General features: G+C 41.5%; 1 protein-coding gene across 2 annotated transcripts in view; it reads right to left on the minus strand.

The window, feature by feature from the left end:
- FAM210A (family with sequence similarity 210, member A) overlaps nucleotides 1–21,601 on the minus strand; it is a 60,556-nt gene that overhangs the window by 31,096 nt on the left and 7,859 nt on the right. The window lies entirely within an intron of this gene.

Raw genomic sequence — 21,601 nt, forward strand, 5'->3', positions numbered from 1 at the left:
AAAAAAAAAAAAAAAAAAAAAGGTTATTCCGGGAAATCACACTTTTCATACTCTCACACAACACCAAAACAGTTTTTGGCCAGGTACAGTGGCCCCCCACATCTGTAATTCCAGCTTAAGAATTAAGAACTGGCCGGGCGCAGTGGCTCACGCCTGTAATCCCAGCACTTTGGGAGGCCAAGGCGGGTGGATCATGAGGTCAGGAGTTCGAGACCAGCCTGACCAACATGGTGAAACCCCGTCTTCACTAAAAATACAAAAATTAGCTGGGTGTGGTGGCGGGCGCCACAATCCCAGCTACTCAGGAGGCTAAGGCGGAAGAATTGCTTGAATCCAGGGGGCGGAGGTTGCACTGAGCTGAGATCACGCCACTGCACTCCAACCTGGGCGACAGAGTGATATTCCGTCTCAAAAGAAGAAGGAAAAAAAAAAATTAAGAATTAACTCAGATTAAGAATATCTGAATATCCTAGGATCCTAAGAATATCTGAGGATCCTAAGATCCTAAGATTAAGATCCTAAAATCAGGAATTAATTCAGATTAACAATATCCAAATATCCTAGGATTCATTCCTTTCCACTTCTTTCTTTTTATTTATTGCAGAGACAGGTGAGTCCAAACTGCTTTTGCAAGCCCCCCGCCATTTTGCAGACCTTGGTCAACGTGAAACATCCCCAGGGGCTCAGACCATGAGAAACACCCTGCCCAGCCACTTGACCACAAGGCACAGGAACATTTTTATCATACGCCGCCAGGCAGAGGCCCAACTGAAGGAACATCCCTATCATATCTTGCTGGGCAAAGGGCCCAAGGAACACACTTGGCCAAACGGCCAGATCATAGAAACATCTTACCAATATCCTCCCAGGCAGCAAGCCGTACCGCCCAGACCCCTCGCCCCCCATACCTGTAAGCACTCCAGCCTACAAGCGGCAGTGGGTACTGGCATTAAACTGGTCCCCCACCTCTCAGGTTTATGCTGGACATAAATGCCCGCAGATGCTGTAGAGCCACCCTCTTTCTGTGTGTGTCTTTCTTTAACCTTCTTCTTCCCTTCAAAACCTAACAACAGGGACTCGCTATGTTGCCCAGGCTGGTCTCAAACTCTGACCTCACGCTATCCCACTTTAGCCTCCCCAAGTGCTGGGATTACAGGCGTGAGCCACCATGCCTGGCCTCGATCTCTTTCTTAATCACACTTTGGCTGCTGTTTTACATCATATTCAGTTTGCTGCTTAGAGGAAGTAAAACGGTGTGCAAGTTTGTTGATAGTACTTTCTGGGTTCTTATTTTCCTACTCCCTAATGCACTGATGGCTCCAATTTAATTTCTACTATATAATCCATCTCCTTCAGCCTAATCTGCTTTGGGGGCTTTCTAACACCACATAAACACGCTGAATGAAGGATGGAGCCGCGGCTAAATTCTTAATTCTCAGAAAAGATTAAATTCTGCCCCCCTAGTGAATTCCTATGGAAGCTCATTAATAATTCACTCATTTCCAGAGCAGTCTTAAATGCCAAGTGTCCCACTTTAAAAAAAAATCAATGATTTTCCAAAATCACTAGATAAATCTATTCATTTATTAAAAATATTTGTATCTTTGTATCTTTTGAGAGGATCTGAGTCATAGTTACTATCTGTAATGGTGACATAAACCCAGAACCCAGTTCCCTTGCATCCTCTCCTTTTCACTTCTGACAGCCTGCAATAAAGAATGGAGGCTTTGCCATCAGAAAGACCTGAGCGCTAACATTTTCTCAGCCTTCTGCTTATCAGTAAAACTAAGTTATCCTCTTATCGCGTGGTATTTATGAGATAAATGAGATGGTTAAGTGTCTAGCACTTACTACGCTATACCAATAATTGTTAGTTCTAGCTCCCTTCATCATCTTCTCATCTATGACCTGGTCAAACCAAGTTCATATTCTTCCTTCATCTAAACTTTTGCCATTATTTAATTTGGGTGACCATGCAAAATCCTACGCTAAGGGTAAAAAAACTCTTTTTCTTTCTCTGCTGTCACACTCAATGTAGAATACTTCTACAACTGAATGCGAAGGAGTTTTCTCCACATATCGAGCAATTCTCCGGAGGACGCCAACTGGGTATCCTATAATTCAATTTAATTCTGATACGGTCGTATTTGAGTTAAGAGCCAGAATCTACAGATCAAGGGCTCAGTCCTACAAGACTACTCCTACTCCCCACTTCAGATGCAAATCACAAGCAGTAAGTTGTTACCCATACTTCTCAACAGGCTATACATTCAGGTTCCCACCTTGGGTTCAATTAATTTGATAAACTTTCCGTTGGAGAAACTGACAAGACTTACAAGCCAGGTTTTAGACAGAACTACAGTTAGGCCCTGGCCAGGATGCACGCGCTGGTGCACTCTGGCCCACTTCCCTGTAGCTGCTGAGAGTCACACAGCGTGCTGAACCACCTGCTCCCCGCTGTTCCTATAAACAGAATCTCTGACACTGGATCTTTTAACCTAAGAATTGGTTAAGATGTTTTCCAGATCCTGAATTCCAGCAAAACAGCTCACACCAAACTGACTGAAGACTCCAAACTGTCTGAAGACTCCCACCAAGGAACGAACTCAGCAAAGGAATGTAGTTTCTTCATCTCCCTGTCACCAGACTTCACCTCTCACTTCTCGATTAATCAGCAATCCCCACACTTTAGCCCAGCACTTGTCCAGAATCCTTAAAATCTCCATCTCCAAACCTCTCGAGGAGGCAGATTTGAAGTTCTTAAAGCAAACTAAATATGGCTTAAGAATGACTCCATACTTCTATGTCTGAGTCCTTGTGGACGAACTATAACCTAGCTTAATAGGCAGACAAGATTGAAAACCCAACTTAGGAGTATGCACCTGTACAACAGCTGAGTCTTGACCAATTCCAGCGGCCAGCCATACTTCAACCACTCACAGACTGCTAAGTGTTCACATAAGGCAAATGCCAACCTGTAGCCCATCCAGCTGTTTCTATACCTTGCTTCTGATTTCCGTATATCACTTCCCGTTTTTTGTCTATAAATCTTCCACCACGTGGCTGCATGGGAGTCTCTCTGAATCTGCTTTGAGTCTGGGGGCTGCCTGATTTGCAAATCGTTCACTGCTCAATTAAACTCCTTTAAATGTCATCCAGCCTAAGTTTTTAACAGATGGTGTCAGAAGTGGGATCCAAAGTAGAGCTTCTAATGACCCCCAGGAGCGCTGAATGAACAAGCAGCGTACCTGCTGGACCCACTTGTGTCCTTCTATCTCTCAGAGCAGCTGAAGATCGTGGTAAGTTCTCTCTCAGATTTCAGAGTTCTACACATTTGCGTTTTGAGCTCTCGAGTTTCTCTGAGCAAATTTCTGATCCAACTGGGTTTAGAAATCGCAACAGAAATTGAACTGGGTTCAGGATCAGATTGGACCTGGTAATTAACTGGTTTGGATCCAGTTAGGGGCCTCTTACATCTGACTGGGTCAGAAAGAAACTGGTGGTAAATGGTAATATTGCAGGGGGTATAAAATTTGGTTTTTAAAAATTTGGAACGATTTTTGTGTTCTACCCCCCTTTGTTTCATTTTTCTTGTGTGTTTAGGTAGGAAAAAAAAAAATCATTGGCTAAGTTAATCAAGGGAACCTGAGGGTAAAGCCAACATTTTAGGCAAAAAATAGGATCCTTAGTTTCTGGAAATCAAGGTTCCTTCCAGCTTATACATCAGGCCCAGAAAGCAGCAAACTCTTACAGAATGGCCAAATCTTACTAAAGCTAACCTACAGTGGAACGGTGGGAATAAACAAAATTCACTGAAGTGCATTTAAAAATGAAGGCTCTCAGAAATTAAATCTACTAACCTTTTAGCTTAGTTATTATCCAGATCCAAAGGAAACAGACTGCAGGATCAATTGGCTGACTTTGGATAAGTACATTTTACCTGAGTAAAGGATGGAACTGGGTTAGAGGCCCTCCCCTCAGTAAAGTCTCTGTTGGACAAAAAATGGGTTACAGGTGACAGGGCCCAATCAGGAGAAAATTGGAACCTTGCCAGTTAGATATTCGGTGCCCCCATGCAGCTGGTTGGGCAGCAACTTGCAAAATCAAGAGACTTTTACCTGTGGTTCCACAAAACAGAAAAAGATGATTTTGCTTTGTGTTGCGGCTTGGCCCCCAGGGCTGTGGTGCCGCCAGCCAGGTCACAGGGCTGCTCCAAGGAGGGAACTCAGAAGCCTGGCGTGTCAGCCAAAGGGTAAGAATTTCTTGCCAGTCAGCCTTCTACCTCTCTTTCCCTGTGCAAACTGGCTGAATTAATGGTAAAAATCAGTTTATCTCCTGTAAAGTTTTGAGCAATGGGAAAAAGAATTTATGAGGCCAGTCTTAAGCTGTAGCCAATTTGGTATGCTTGCTTTATGTGTCTTCCTGTATCATTCTGTCATAAAGACAGCTAACTTAAAACAGAGCACGGGCTTGAAATCCCGTAAGCCCACTGCTCAAGACGTCCCAGCAAGCGGGTCAGTAACAGACTTTGCTGTGGGTCCCTCACACACACAAAAAACCTGTATGAGGTCTCCATTTTGTTTTACGTCCTTGGGAGCCTGATGTTGTGACCACGTGGCTATACTTTCTCTTGGTCTCTGCCTTCCAGGGAACAGGAATTTTAAGGTTCATGTCATAGGTAGCTCTAAAAATCATCCTGAGTAGTTAAAAGCCTTTGCAAGCTCAAAATTAATTACTCTAGACTCCTCCTGGAAAGCGCAGTGGAGGCTGCCCAGTGCTGCAGCTCAGCAGCTAAGGTTGTCGCCTTTCATGGTGGTGATCTGAGTCCAATTCCTGGCTTAGGGAATGAGTTCTTTCTTCTTTGATATCTGCATAACCATTACCATTTGCTGATTCTCTTCCCCTCCAGGAACCGTCTAATTCTCCTTTCTCAGAGCACCTGTGAGGCTGCTTTTAATAAAGTTTAAATGCCAACAATATCAGCCATTTAGCCTGGCTAAAATTGGGTAACAGGAAATTTAAAAGGACTTTAAAAAAAAAGAGTGCTGTGGTTAAAAGTCAGCTTAATTACAAGCAGATATTCAAGCTCTAACAGCATGGGACCCCTTGGGAAAAACAGGAGGCACCAGAGACCCCATTTTGGGAAAAACTTCTATTTTCCTCATGAAACCTCAGGAATTGGAAGTGGATAGATTCCTTTCAAAATCTAAGGCTCTGTACTGTTTTGCAGTGTAGTATCTAACATTTTTTACTTTTGGGGATATCAGCAATTGCTTCACATTATGAAAGAGGTTTGGTATGTAATAATTAGGTAGGAAATATACTTTTAGGGATGTCTGGTGCCAGCTATGGGGAAATACTGAGCTCTGCACGTTTGGATCAGAGAAGCATGCTCTTGGCAACCTAGGAAGTATGGAGATGTCCCCAACCCCACTGAAAAATAAGACTCCTGTAGGGGATGGGCTAACTACAAATTAGGCTTATTGGTTTTGGGTTGCCCTACAATTAAATGCACAGTAAAAGCATTGCACTGTCTTTTCCAATAGGATCTCCCTCTTTTGGGGGACCCATAAAAATGGGACCCTTAATTTTGGTGATCTCTTTTTGCCCTCTAGCTGTGCCTGCTTATTAGGCACTAGAAACTGCATGTTTCCCTAGCCAGTTCTTCCAAAGACTCCACCCTAAAGCCAGTAATCCAATTAAGAAACTTAGAAACTAGGAAATAAAAAAATCTTACAACTACTTAATTTTCTTCCATCTGTGTAGTTATATATGTGTTGTGTGTATAGTGCTTATGTAAAAAAGCTCTAATTAATTGCCTTAAAGAAAAACAAGCACTTAAACATTTTGAAACAAAAATAAAAACTGTAGTATCTTTTAGTTCACATAACTTTAGTGATCTTTGGGAAATAAAAAAACAGCTTGGAAGGTTATTTGTAAAATAAAAACATTTGGTCTAAATTGTGCAGGTCAGATATCAGGTTTGCTAAATGCTTTAAGGTCATAAACTACTTGTCTTTTAAAAAAAGAGATTTTATATAAGAAACAATTTTGTACGGTAAATTCTTTTCCCAAAGTAAAATAACTAGTTGTTTAAAAAGAGGGATGTTTAGGACAAGTCAAAGTCCAAGCATGCCATAGATGGTCTAAGTCATGAAAGAAATTTATGCACCAAAAATAAAAGATGCTAAGAGTTACCATAATAACGTGTAATTAAAACTCCTAAAAAAAAAAGTTTTACATGCAAGGCGTGTGAGGAAAGTGAATTGTGTTTTTGATAAAAGATTGTAAGGCATGGGAGTATAACTTTTTGCCTAGAGGGTGAAGAGGTTTTTTAATTAGATAACACAAAATTAAAGGTTTAAGTTGTGTAAGGTTTATAAAAACTAATCTTGTAAAAAGAAATTGTTTGTGAACATATTGACTAAACTTAAAGGGGTGTGATTCAGCATTCCATAAATTAAACCTTGAAATAAAAGCACAATAGGGTTTTCTTAAAGCGCTGATCTACTCTTTCACAAAAATTGCAAAGGGTTATATAAGGTTTACAAAAATCTCACCTCATGGTCAAACTGGTTAAGTATAATACAAAGTGTTTTAACCTTTAACGTATTTGATAGGCTTCTGAAAATCAACTTTCAGGTTCAGAAATTGTCTTTTCTAACTTTGGGATACTACATAGGGCCCCTGAAGCATCCGAGAGAGGTAAGCATAGGATTATTTGACATGTTAAGTTACATGTGAAGAATTGTCAAATAAAAAATTATGTTTAACCTTCTTCAAGCTATATTTTAGTGAATGTTAATACATGTTCCAAAATTGTGTAAGATTTCTAAAATTAACATGTCTGTGTATATGCTATCCATAATTACAGTTATTATGTTGTTTTAGACCATGGAAATAACCACATTTCCTTGTCAACTGTGTCTTCATAACTATTTAAAGTCATTTCCACAGTTAATTGCTTAATGCTAATGCAGTTTCTAAAAACTTCATAAGCACATAAAAGCCTAGAATATGGTGTCTTTTAAAAGACTCATGAAAGGATGGAAACAACCTAAAAAGCACTCTTGAATACAGGTTTCTAGTAACCTTAGAATCATATCATTTAAACCGGGTAAGAATTCCTGCAACTTTAATAAAAAGACTGACTAAAAGACTGACTGGTTCATAAAACTGCTAACCCAAGTAGACAGAAATTAATTGAATACCAAGAAAATCCTTTGCCAGATTTTCACGTTAAATCAGCTGGTACTGAAATTGTTTAAATACACAATTTAAATGAATTCCACAGTCTAAGTCAAACTGCCTATGATTACCCATCAGTTATCAGTGCTATGCACCTAATTTGGAAAAACAACTGGCATTCAAGAGGACTTAAGTCTAAAGTTAATCAAGCACGGACACATGGAGAACCAGGATGGCCACCTTGTCCTTCCTGAGTCCTTACAGCTTTTGTTACTAAAAGTTATGCTTCCCATGACTCATCATGGAAAAGATAAAATATAATTTGAATTAAATATATTGGTGTGGTACCTTATACATTACTAAAATAATTTTTTTTTCTTTTTAAGACAGAGTCTCACTCTGTCGCCCAGGCTGGAGTGCAGTAGCACGATCTTGGCTCACTGCAACCTCTGCCTTCTGGGTTCAAGCAATTCTCCTGCCTCAGCCTCCCGAGTGGCTGGGACCACAGATGTGTGCCACCACACCTGGCTAATTTTTGTATTTTTAGTAGAGACAGGGTTTCACCATGTTAGCCAGGATGGTCTTGAACTCCTGACCTCAGGTGATCCTCCCACCTCAGCTTCTCAAAGTGCTGGGATTACAGGCGTGAGCCACTGTGCCCGGCCTGCTAAAAGTTTCATAACCAATGTTTAGTTTGTCAAACCCACATGCCTGAGAAGACAATCAAAGCTTCAGGTATATTTGGCTACCTGATGGGTCATTTAAACATTTGTAGAGGGATTTCATTCAATTGTCATTTTCCATGCATGTTTCCTGGTTGTATAAAAGTTTTCCCAAGCAAGAGGACTGACGTTATAACACTAAGTTATTATGCCACACTGTAATTTTATGGTTCACTGAAGAAAATCAACCCCTTCATGATCTAGAACCCGAAGACTGAATATTCTGAGAACATCACAGGAAGATTGTCCTTGCTATCCACACTGCAGCAAAACTTCAGGACCTGTATTTTGGCTTCATCATCTCACAATAGAGAAGTGTCCCTCCACAATCTTGTTGGAAATCTCAAGGTAAAGCTAACCAGGGAAATTTCTCCCCAGAAAAAGATGGCATCCTTGATGTAAACAGCTTTTCCCAAGATCACAGAGCAAGAGTTCTACTACCATGAGACTCTTACCTTTAAATACCTTTCCCCTGCTTATGCCTCTATGAACAACAGACATGAAAACACGGGGGTCTGTTGCGTGCACTTGTGGGGGACACTTTTATTTGAAAATGATTTTGCAGCCAGCAAAATGGATAACCTTATGCCTTCACAGATAAAACATGAAGGCCCAATGCAGGTGAGAAACTTTAATGGTACATATGTTGCCTCATAATCAGTCAGAAACAGAACATTGATTCACTCCTCTTAACCCACACAGGTTAAAGAGAACACTGCCAGGAGGCCTTCACTCTTCTAGAAGGGCATTGTGTGTTAGGTCCTTTTTCCACGGTTTGGAATAAAAGAGGGAATGATTTAAAACGTATCCCTCATGATAGGTTTTATAGCAGTTTCTACTGTAAAGGCTATCGTTGCACAACAGACTTTAAATTATCTTGTGAAAGTTATGCTAAATAATAGAATTGGCTACACAGGAAAGTATCTGTGCGGCTGCTGGCACTTGTGGCCTATGAAGAAATACATCAAATGTAGATTATAAAAATTCAGTTGTAGGCGATTAACGGAAAAAACCACTTAGTTAAGTGAGTAGTCTCTTCATTTAGCTTATTCTTTGATCTATGTGATTTTAGGTGGCTTGGTTTACTGGGACCCTGGGTAAGAAGCATACTCCCAACTCTTGGTGGTATCCTCCCAACAGTCATGAAAACAGTCTGCCTGGTGTGCTGTGTTCTCTCAAAGGTTTTAAATGTCTGCATGCAGAGCCATCTCTAAAATGTCACATGGTCTCTCTTCAACTGGGATGACAAGAGCTGAAAGAAATGTGCAGCCATGAAGACACCATAACCTACAAATGACATGCTGAAACTGAACACCCAAAACAATGGGAACTGAGAGCGGCACTAAGGCCCTCAGTTTTGGTCACACTCTCACCTAAGTGAGAACCAGAACAGAAGGGGGAATTTTTTAAATTATGGGAGGCCATTGTTTTGGACTAAGATCATGCACTAGGCCCCAACAGACTAAATCAAACCAAAGTGGGGCCGCTCCTGTTAACAACTTACAACTACTTTATTTTCATAGTTGATATAAGAAAATTAAGTAGTTTAGTTTGACATAATCAAACTAAAACTTTAAGGAAACACAGATCCTAGACCAGAACAGACCAGGTTTTGTTTTTCTCCTATAAACGGGACATTCCAGTATAAGGAGGTACCCTCTACTCAGTCCTTATTCCTGCCTTTGCAAAACTCACTGTTCTACTGTTTCCCAGTCGTTTTCAAAACCAAGTAAGTATACTTATGATGGTAATAGTGACATCAAGGACTAACGTTTTGGTCAATCTCTCAAAATTGAAAAAATGACCAACAGAGGGGAACTGTTAAAGCAAAGTAAACACGGCCTGAGAAAGAGTCTGTACTTCCACATCTGAGTCCTTGCAGACAAACTGGAACCTAGTTTAAAAGGCAGACAAGACTGAAAACCTAACACAGGAGTATACAGCTGAGTCTTGGCCAATCCCAGTGGCCACACTTCAACCACTCACAGACTGCTAAGTGCTCAAACTGTGTCCAAATAAGGCAAACGCCAACCTGTAACCAATCCAGCTGTTTCTATGCCTCACTTCCGATTTCTGTACATCATTTCCCCTTTTTTTTGTCTATAAATCTTGTTCCACCACGTGGCTGCACAGGAGTCTCTCTGAATCTGCTGGGATTCTGGGGGCTGCCCAATTTGCGAATAGTTCATTGCTCAAACTCCTTTACATTTAATTCAGCTGAAGTTTTTCTTTTAACAAGCTTTTCTTTTATCTTCTCATTTGGCTGCCCTACAATTATTAAGTCTTTCTCTGCTGCTGTTCCCATTGTTTCTGAATACTGGTTGTTGCCTTGCGATGGGCAATAGAACCTGGTGGTCCTTTAACACTGGGTTTGATTAATTTGCTAAGAAGGATTTACTGGATTATAAAAAATATTGCTGTAGGATACAGATGAACAGCCAGATGCAGATGCAGAGGGTAAGGTATTAGGGAGGTGTCTGGATGCCCACGCCCTCTCTGGGTGTGCCACCCTTTCGGCAACTCCATGTGCTTAGCAACATAGAAGTTTATCAAGTCTGTTGTTCAAGAGTTTTTGTAGAGATTAATCTCCAGCCCTAGCCTTTCCTGGAGGATGGTGGGTGAGTCTCAAAGTTCCACCACTCTAATCCTCTGTATTTCTAGGGAGTCGCCCCATTCTGAAGCTACAGAGGCCCTACTCTAAGTTAGCTCATTAGCATAGCCTAAGGGGATCATTATTAATACAAGGTACTCCTATCAGGAAATTTCCAAGGGTTTTAGGAGCTCTGAGGCAAGTATGGGGGAAAAAGACCAAATATATTTCATATTATACTATAACTAGCTTCTTCAGCAGTTCATTTCACTGGTCATGCCCTTGGCCTTGAAATCATCTGATGCTGCTCCACAACTGAAATTCTGAACACTACACTATCTCACTCTCAGCTTCCAGCCTCCATTCCCTTTTCTCCAGAGCCTAGTACCAGCGCCTTGCCCAACCCTGTCCTTTCCCTAGCTCAAATCTAACAGCTTCTCCTGGTTTCACGCTGAAATCTTTAATCAGCCTAGATTCTACAGCACATTACTTGAATTACTACCTTGCCCTTCAACAAAATCCAACCTTCAGCCAGTCCTATTATCTGTTTCTTCCACAACCACATCTCACTAATCACTGCTAACAAAAACAACAGAGTAAAATAATGCCAGCATACATTGATAGTACATCATCACATCTCAGACAGGCTCTATCTGCTCTGTGACAGTCCATGACAATTTCTGATCAGATTCCTCTCACATTCCTCTCAGAAACTATTCCATACCTTTCCAAATCTCTTTAAGCCTCGAAGGTAAGCTGACCATATATACGGCATCTAAGTCAGATCATGACTCTCCCCTTTTTAAAAGTTTCCCATTTTTCTTTGAGTAAGAGCCAAAGTCCTTAAACTGTCAGACCAGGTCCTGAGTAATCCGTACCCTCTCCACACGCCCCTATCTATGACGGCATCGCTCTCAGTGTTCTTGCTCGTTCTGCTCCAGCCACCCTGGGCTTGCAGCTCTGCCCACAGGCTGAAAAGTGCCTGCTTTAAGACGTTTTGCAGTTCCCTCTCCTTGGAACAAGTCGTTCTCCAGATACCTACATGGCCAACTCCTTCACCTCCTACAAGTCTTTGTTCAATTGCCACCTGCTCTGTAAAGCCTACCTTGACCATCTTATAAAACTATAGCACCACTCCTTTCTGGCCCCAGTATCCCAATCTTCCTTACCTTGCTCTCTTGGTTTCATTTTTCCTACACCACTTATCTTCTAACTTCTTATGTCATTTACTTGTTTATTATGTTTGTTACTTATGGTCACCCAAGAGTCGAGTTTTTTCCCTGCATCCCAGGTGCCTAAAACTAAGGCTTGCTGGCACACAGGAGGCACTCAATAAATGTTTGTTGAGGGAATAATTAGATGAAACTATTCCCTCCTCCCCTTGAAAGTGAACACCCAAGTTATTGACCCCATTTTCCTAGTATTTTTCTACTGCTATTCTCTTTCCTGTCCCTTCAACTGCTCACTCCATCAGAAGTGCCTGTGCAAAGATTCTGTCAGTGAGAAATCTAGCATGGCTGACTCCATCGTGCTGCCAGCCTCACTTGCTGGCTGTCTTCGCTTGTTCCTGGGTACAGAGCAAGCTAACCAGGGGAGGAATTTAGTTGACAGTTTAACTTTGAAGCCAAGATAATATCCCTCCCTAAAACGGATGCCCTCCTCGTTTGGGGACTGAAATTGCCTTTGTAAAGCTAATGAAACGCCACAAGATTAGGATTATGGGAGGGGCCTAAATTCTGATTAAATGTAGGCATAGTTTCCTTTCTCCTTTTTTTTTTGAGACAAGGTCTCACTCTGTTGCCCAGGCTGGCGTACAATGGTGCGATCTTAGCTCACTGCAACCTCCACCTCCCAGGTTCAAGCAACTCTTCTGCCTCGGCCTCTCGAGTAGCTGGGACGACAGGTGTGCGCCACCGTGCCCAGTTAATTTTTGTATTTTTTGTAGAGACAGGGTTTCACCATGTTGCCCAGGCTGGTCTTGAACTCGTGAGCTCAGATGATCTACTCACCTCAGCCTCCCAGAGTGCTGGGATCACAGGCGTGAGCCACCACGCCCGGCCTAAATGTGGGCATAATTTCCATAATCCCTTATTGTTCAGGAGTCATGGGGCCAGAGGTCACCAGATGTGTGACTTCCCTAATGGTTTCTGTGGATAGCATCACTATTGTAAAACTTAAGATTGGTCTTCTTAAATATTTTTTATACTCACCCCACCTGGACTTGTGACTCATGACTCAACCAGTCCTACTGCCCCCATCCAGAGACAGGCTGGGCACCCAAAGACCGTTTTCCACATCCTACGATTTCATCCTCAATGCAATCAGCAGCACCCATCCCCTAGTCCTCTGCCCACCAAACAATCCTTGAAAAACCCTAACCTCTGAGCCTTCAGGGAGACTGATTTGAGTAATAACTCTGTCTCCTGTATGGCCAGCTTCACATTAATAAAATTCTTTGTGTACTCCAATAGCAAAGTCTCAGGGAACTGGTTTTGTCTGTGCAGCGGGCAGAAAGAACTCACTGCACAATTACACCACTGGCCTCTTTTCTTCACTGCTGTATAGACACGCCATCAAGAAAGCAGGTCTTTATGTGATGTGTGCCCAATTTCTCTTCTTCCTGTTACCAGCAAAGTGTCTTAAAACAACAGCCTTGGCCTGGCACGGAGGCTCACACCTGCAATCCCAACACTTTGGGAGGCCAAGGTGGGCAGATCACCTGAGGCCAGGAGTTCGAGACCAGACTGCCAACATGGTGAAACCCTGTCTCTAGTAAAAATACAAAAATTAGCCAGGCATGGTGGTGGGTGCCTGTAACCCCAGCTTCTTGGGAGGCTGAGGCAGGAGAATCCCTTGAACCCAGGAGGTGGAGGTTGCAGTGAGCCAGGATTGTGCCACTGCACTCCAGCCTGGGCAACAGAGAGGCTCTGTCTCAAAACAAACAAACAAACAAAAACAAAAACAAAAACAACCACAAACCCCAAAAACCACAGAAAAAAACAAAACAAAAAAACCAGCCTCCTTTTTTCACTACCTCCCATACCAGAATGCTATTACAACCAGCAATGAGCCTCTATTGAGACCTTTCAGGCCTTTCGTTCTGTTACACACAGTTACCCTCACTACTTGCGTCCTACCCGTTCCAAGTTTTTCAGACTTCCCTTTCTGTAGCTCCAGCTCCTTTCTTCCGGTTTTCTTATCATGGAGCTGCCTTCCTGGTCGTGGGAATAGGCTCCTTTTTCTCTTAAATCTGAAAGCAGGCTCTATACATTTTATCTGGGCAATAACTTTTATATCCATCAGGTGATGAACCCCCAATTTATGCTTCTGTGCAGATCTTTTTCTGACTCTCAGCATCCACCTTAAAACTAGAATAGGACTTAGCCACCTGGATTGCTCAATATCTTTTGTATCTGGGTAACAAAAGATCCTACTGGTACTCAAGGACTACCTCTTCCTCCCACTCCCCAAATATTTGCCTCCTTTGGAGCCCAAGTTGTCCAAGACAAAAAGCTATATCAAAGTCAGCCGAGGATCTTCCTATTCCCTTGTACTCAGCAATTAATCAAGTCTCCTAAAATCGGTACTGTGAAGAATACTGAGCAAACTAGAGAAGCAGTGTAAGAATAAAGAGAAATGGCCAAGAAGATGAAAATGACAAAGAAAAGTTCACAGATACACAGATTCAAAAGAGATCTTAGGTTCCTAAAACTGTTATTAGAAAAATAATGGTGAAAAGACCAGAGACTGCAAAATCAACAGGTTCAATATGTTTAAGGCAAATTAAATTCCTTACATGAACTTGTTTAAATTATAAGAAAAAACATACTATTAGGACACAGGAAAAACACCTTATCTTCACAGACCTATCATGCTGGCCTTAGACTTTTCAACTTTATTACGAACCAGAAAACAGCAGAGCAATTAATTGCAGAATTTAAAGAGACAAGCATGTGACCTAAAAATTGTAAGAAATTTCAATTCAGCAGTCATGTTAAAGACATTTTCAAATATTTAAAAGCTGCCAAATCCTACACACACACTATATGATCTGAATATTTGTGTCCCTCCACGTTGGAAGTCCTAACCTCCAAGTTTTATGGCATTGGGAGGTAGGGCTTTCGGGGCAGGTAATTAGGTCATGAGGGCAGAGCGCTCCTGAATGAGAATAGCGGCCTTATAAAAGAGACTCAAGAGAGCTCATGGACCCTCCATCACCTCCAGGTTACGGTGAAAAGAGGGCTGTCTGTGAGCCAGCAAGTGGGCCCGCACCAAACCCCTTTATCTGCCAGTACCTTGCTCTTAGACTTTCCTGCCTCCAGAACCATTAAAACTAAATTTCCACTGTTTTTGAGCCACTCAGTTTACAGTATTTTGCTACAGCAGCCTGAACGGACTCAGACACCACATATCCTTCCGGAGAAAATTATTTCCATCGATAGAAGGACTCAAAACTAAGTACTTCAAAACATGGAAGCTGCTATATACAAAGGCTGATAGCGGTGAGCGAACCTGAGAAAGGACTGATAGTGCTTGTGGACCTGGAACAGGCAGGTCACCTACTGGGGTAGCTCATTTGCCGCCCGGCTTTCCTCCAGCCCAGCTCTATCTTTTGTTGCTACAAACCCCAGAGATGTTAACAGCTAAGATGCTCAGTTCCTGAAGGGATGACTTCGTGATACTCTTGTCTTTACTTACAAGTTTGAATTATATACCTGTAAGAAAGCCTCTTTCCTTACAGCACAACTTTTTTTTACCAATAAAAATTTAACGTTTTTGATGTTAAAACCATTACCTTGTCCTTAAAGCATAAATTAACTTTCGCTGTTCTTGCCTGATATGAGTCTAGAATGTATGTTTGTATGTTGATACATAAATTCAACATAACTTAACAACATAACTTACAATTTCCATACCTGAGATGTTATGTTCTGCCACTATCATCCTTTATGGCCTTTTGTCCAAGTTAGCATGATGTATTCCTTCTATTCTTAGTCCCCGTCTTCCTTACTACTGATTGAAACCCTCTCAACCTTCGGAGTACTTCTTAAACTAGTAAAACTCACAACAACACTTAAATCGCCCCATGTGTACATACATACAAGTAATCCTCAATAAATGTAAACATGTTAATTAACAAAAATCTATTTGCCGTTTCTGAAGGTAACGCCTGGTGAGTGAGCACAGACCATTAAACCATGTCTGAGGACAGAGGATGCAGTTCCACCTCTTTCCTGTCATCACAGGGAAATGACAAGGATTTCTCTACAGTCATTCCATCTCGTACTGCTTCCGTGATTAGTAGCAGGGAAGTACTTCACTACAAAACACACACACACACGTTTAGAGACAGGGTCTTGCTCTGTCTCTGTCACTTAGGCTGTAGTGCAGTGGCATGATCATAGCTCATCAAAACCTCTAACTCCTGACTCAAGCGATCCTCCTGCCTCTGCCTCTCAGGTAGCATACCACAGCACTGGGCCTGAAATATTTACTAAGCATCTCCCAGTTGTTCAACATTACTCCAGGAAATTTAACTCTTAGTTTTCTCAACTAAATTATAACTCCTCTAGGGGTACAAACCAGGGGATTTTCTTCTATATCTTCAGAGTACCTAAAATCTACCAACATAAAACAGTTACAAAAGAACTTAACGGCGCAGCTCTTCACTGACCCCTACCAAAGGGTGGACAATACACAGAACTGTAACCCTTTAGGCACCTAGAACAAATTAGTATAATATATGTTTTCACTGTCTTTAAGTAGTTTACAATCCAGTTGGAAAACAGTAATTAAATATTCCAAGATAGGAGACATGTCAGACACGAGTTACAAGTTTATAAAACATGCTATGTATTAGGGGGAAAAAGAAAAGGCTAACTGAACTGCAGTGGTCAGCTGAAGGCTGCAGCATACCTTTGAAAGTCCAACTTCAGAGCATTGGAAAAGAAGATGGAAAGTCATATTCTAGGTGAAGTGGAAATGGTACTCGGAAAGGCACGTAGTGTCCATATGTAAACATGGGCCTTTTCAGGGTAATGAGAAATGAGGCTGGAATTCTAGAGGATTTTTTAATTCCTAAGGAGTAACTGAAGTTTTGAGCAAGAGAGTGATATGATAAAAGCAGGTTAATATACAGCAAGAAGGATAAAGTGAACTTAATTGCTTCTGAAACTATATTTTACTTTGTAGAGAAATCTGCTCAAAACAATTATCTGGCTGTTCAGTCTTCTTTGACCTTGGATTTTGTTCACAGGAGCCAGCTGAGAACTAAACTGCATGAACTTATTTTAGATCCTAGATTACTGCTTTCTGTATTACATGTAATTTTGCATTCTTTACCATTACCTTATGCACACACCATTACAGAGTCACCAAAAATATGAGTCTGAACAGCTGGATAAGAAATAATTCATTATCTTGGGGGATATAACATCCCATTATTGATTTGGTCATTCTCTTACTCTTACAAGCTTAGATTGTCCCCAGTTTTAATGCACTATAAATAGGATCCTCATACATAACATTTTTGTCCATATTTTAAGTTCTTCAAGAAATTCCTACAAGTAGTATTACTAGGTTATTGAAGATATAATATATTGCTTACTGGAGATAGATAGATATATATATACACACACACATGTACACATCTCCAATAATCTAGTCATATAATGTATAGATATAATCTCATATATAAATATTTATTTACTGTTTTAGAGACAGGGTCTTGCTATTTTGCCCAAGCTGGAGTACAGTGGCTATTCACAGGGATCCCCACTACTGATGAGATGAAAGTTTTGACCTGCTCAGTTTCTAGACTGGGCTAGTTCACTTCTCTTTAGGCACTCTGGTGGTCCTCTGCTCCAGGGAGGTCACCGTATTGATACCGAACTTCATGCAGACACCTGCTATCAGCACTGCACACTACAGCCCAGAACTCCTGGGCTCAAGTGATCCTCCCGCGTCCCCACTAGCTGAGACTACAGGGGGACATAACTATTTTTGAGGTACTTAATGTAACAATTCTTTAGCCCTAATTCTGGTTTGATAGATACAGCCTCAGAATAGTGGAGACAGGATTATATCAAACGTATCTGTGATTGCACTAATACATATTCGACTATATTCCCTGAAAAGTTTAGCATACTCTACTAGAATGACAAACTGGGCAGTCACTTTCACTCCACTGTGAGAATCATTATCATGGGTATGTGACCACCACGTGAAGTTGTTCACATTACAACACTTTCCATATTCTGAACTTCGACGTATCATCAAAGCTGCACAGAGTTATCACATAACAAAAAATAATCTGTACTTTCTTAATGGAAAAAAGAGTATTTTTAAAAACAGCTCTGATATTTTTAAGTGCTAAGTAGTATCAAACGTTATATTCAATCACCTCAATATGAATGAATTCCTATTTCCCATTTTGGCTAAATTTTAGATCCTATAATCCCCAACATAAGATGAAAACCTAGTACAGTAGGCACTATCCTTGTTTCCACTGCGGCTCAATGCTTACACAAAAACTTTACCTGAAACAGTTTAGAGCAGCTCTGTTCAACAGATCTTTCTGAAATGATGAAAACGTTCTATATCTGTGCTGTTCAGTAAGGTAGCCACCACACACAGGTGCCTGCCCAACACCTGAAATACAACTAGTGTCACTTAAGTACTAATTTTTCTATTTTAATTACTTTAAGGTACAATAGTAACAAGTGGCTGATGGCTACTGTATTAGAAAACATGCCTTCATAGTATACAGAAAGACTTCCACTTTAAGATGTTCTATAGTTACAAAAAAGAACAATAGATAAAACAGTGTTAACTAAATTACTGGTTAGATGAGATAATGGAAAGTGTTGGCTGCCTACTAAGTATCTACTCCCCTCTTCCCTCTTCAGAGGCCCTGTTCTGCTCAGGTGGCTGTCTACCTGCGCCCCCAGCTCCAATGATGGATCCCGATCAAAAGGATAGGGCTCATAGCATTGTGTGGCTGGCTGACTCTTACTGGTCCAGGGGTGGGCATGTGACTTAGGAGAATCTAAGGATTTTGAGAACTTATATTCCATGGTTTGGGGACCTAATTCTCTCTCCCAAACTGACGGACAAAGAAACATATGGATTCTGGGGGTTCTAGCAGCCACTCTGTAACCTTAAAGAAACTGACATGGTTTGGCTCCGTGTCCCCACTCAAATCTCATCTCAAATTGTAATCCCCACGTGCTGAGCGACAGACCCGGTGGCAGTGATTGGATTGGGGGCGCGATTTCCCCCTTGCTGATCTCAGGATAGGGAGTTCTGAGATCGGATGGTTTTAAAAATGGTCCTCTCCCCGGTGCCGTCTCCCTGCCTCCTGCTGCCTTGTGAAGAAGGTGCCTGCTTCCCCTTTGCCTTCCACCATGATTGTAAGTTTCCCGAGGCCTCTCCAGCGATGCCCAGCTGTGAGTCAATTACACTTCTTTTGTTTATAAATTACCCAGCCTCAGGTAGTATTTTTATGGCAGTGTGAGAATGGACTAACACAGGGAGTCAGCCTAAGGACAAAGCGGACATGGACAAAGCAGAGCCAAAGCTCTGAACTAAGCCACTGGAGTGCTCTGCTTGTGGACTTCCTGTTACTACGTCCCTCTTTATTGTGAACGCCAACTTGAACCCAGTTTCTGTTACTTGAGGCGGGGGTGGACAGACAGCATCCAACACTCTAAGGCTCTCCAGAACGCAGGAAATACCATCTGCCCTTTTTCACATTATGTTAATCCCCCCAAGCAATGCTTACGGCATGGAGTCTTGCAGACTTGAACTGATAAAGGATCCTTTTGAAGTAGAGATTAGTGCCACCTGTTACCTACATTCAGGTCTAAGTTTTGTTTGTTTGTTTTTTAGAGACAGAGTGTCACTCTGTTGCCCAGGCTAGTCTCAAACTCCTGGGCTCAAGTGATCCTCCCACCCCAGCCTCCCAAAGTGCTGGGATTACAGGTGTGACTCACTGCACCCAGCCCAAGTCTAAGTTTTGAACCTCACCACTGCACTGCTAACTGTAAAACAGGGTTTGTAGATTTATTTGAATTCTAAAGCACTTTGGACTTATGTTGGTCAGCTGCGTGACACTGTGAAAAGAAAGGAAAAACTGAATGTTTAGAAATCTACTATCAAAAGTCTGCCAAAAAAATAAAGCACAGAGAGGTGAAGAAGAAGAAGAAACATTTTGAATTACGGATTGGAGAGCAAAAAGCACACTCCAGTGAGTCCTTTGGTAACATCAAAGTTACTAATCAGCATGAAAACTGCAAGGGCCCAATGCGCCGGAATGTCACGTTTAAAAAGCTGTCTCATAGGCTCAAGAAAAGGCTTGTGGTGCAGCAGACCACATGGTAGAAAAGACGGAAAGGACCCCATCTTCGCAGACTGGAGAGACAGTCTTCTGCTGGCCTCAAGGAAACAAAGTGCCATATGCTGAACTGGCTATGGACAGGGTCGCATACAGGGAACAGCCCTAGTCCCTGAGGGAGGACACCAGTCAACAGGGAGAAGACAGCACCCTCACTCATGCTGGGAGAAGACAGCACCCTCACTCATGCTGGGAGAAGATAGCACCCTCACTCATGCTGGGAGAAGACAGCACCCTCACTCATGCTGGGAGAAGACAGCACCCTCACTCATGCAGGAAGAAGACAGCACCCTCACTCATGCAGGAAGAAGACAGCACCCTCACTCATGCTGGGAGAAGACAGCACCCTCACTCATGCTGGGAGAAGATAGCACCCTCACTCATGCAGGCACAAATGATGAACTCTGCCTACAACCTGAATGAGTTTGCAAACAGGTTCTTCCACAGTTGAACCTCCAGATGAGAATGCAGCCTGCTTGACACCTCGAGATGCTCAGCAGCAAACCAGCTAAGATGTGCCCATACTCCTGACCCAGAGAAACTGCGAGACAATAAACCTGTGTTGTTTTAAGCTGCCAAATTTGGGGGTAATTTGTTACACAGCAATAGAAAACACAAGCCTTCTCTCCTAAACCTTCCCAAGCATTGCATGAGTAAGGATTATTTTCATCTTCTCAAAGTCTTTGCTAGGGGGAATTACAAAAATGGCAGGCCATACAGACCCTGAGTACAACTGTATAAAAGCAGCAACCTTAGGTTTAGTCACAGTTGTCTACATTAGAACTACAGGAAGACTTGGAAGGAAACTAAGAGGCCCCCTAGTACCATTCTTTATGTTTACAGATAAGGAATGCAAGGACATGTAATAGTTCATAACTTGTTCCTGATCACATAGCTGATTAAAGGCAAAAAAAAAAGAAAAAAAAGAAAATAGAACTGCTAATCTAGTGAATTTCCCACATCTTCACAAATTGCTCATATGTGTAAATTGTGTCTTTTCCCTGAAAATAAAGGATTAAGAGCCAAACTATAAATTTCATTTCTATCTCCTATATGAAAATCAGTTGTAACAGAAATTTATTGTTACTAATTAACTAAAACATGCTTAGCAATAGGAATTCACTTGATAAATAAGGTCTATGCTTGCTAAACCAAAAAAAGACATGAGAAATTATACATATATTTTACACGAAGTAAGTTGCAATAAAACCTGTTTCAGCTTGGCTTTGCTGAAAAATACCAGCATCCTTCTCTGTGGCGTTAACTAGTTTTCTCAGTGTTTACTGTATCAAGCATATTTCAGAAAATGTGATTTGATCATCAGAGTACCAGAAGCCACGTTGCAATAAAGAGCTCTTGTATTCTGGGTCCAACTTTAAAATATGTGTTTTTAAAAACTTGCATTTACAGTGATGAAGATGGCAAGAAAAGTGAAGTAAAAACTTGCATTTAGAACTTGACATAAGTCTGCTTTATTTTATAACGTGTGCCAAATAAAATTTTTCTGAACATTATATATGACATTCATTTGGCAAACACACATTGCAGGCCCATCACTGTTTATCTAATTCCTCTAATTTTAAGAAATGACTCAAATTACAATGCAGCTTACTAAGAAGCCCAAACTGTAACAGGAATTGCAGTATTTCAAATAGCAAGGAAGAGTTACTCTAATCCATGCTTACGTTAAAAATCAAGGACTCCAAA

This window comes from Mandrillus leucophaeus, unplaced genomic scaffold, assembly GCF_000951045.1.
Source record: "Mandrillus leucophaeus isolate KB7577 unplaced genomic scaffold, Mleu.le_1.0 Scaffold286, whole genome shotgun sequence".
Classification (NCBI taxonomy): Eukaryota; Metazoa; Chordata; class Mammalia; order Primates; family Cercopithecidae; genus Mandrillus; species Mandrillus leucophaeus.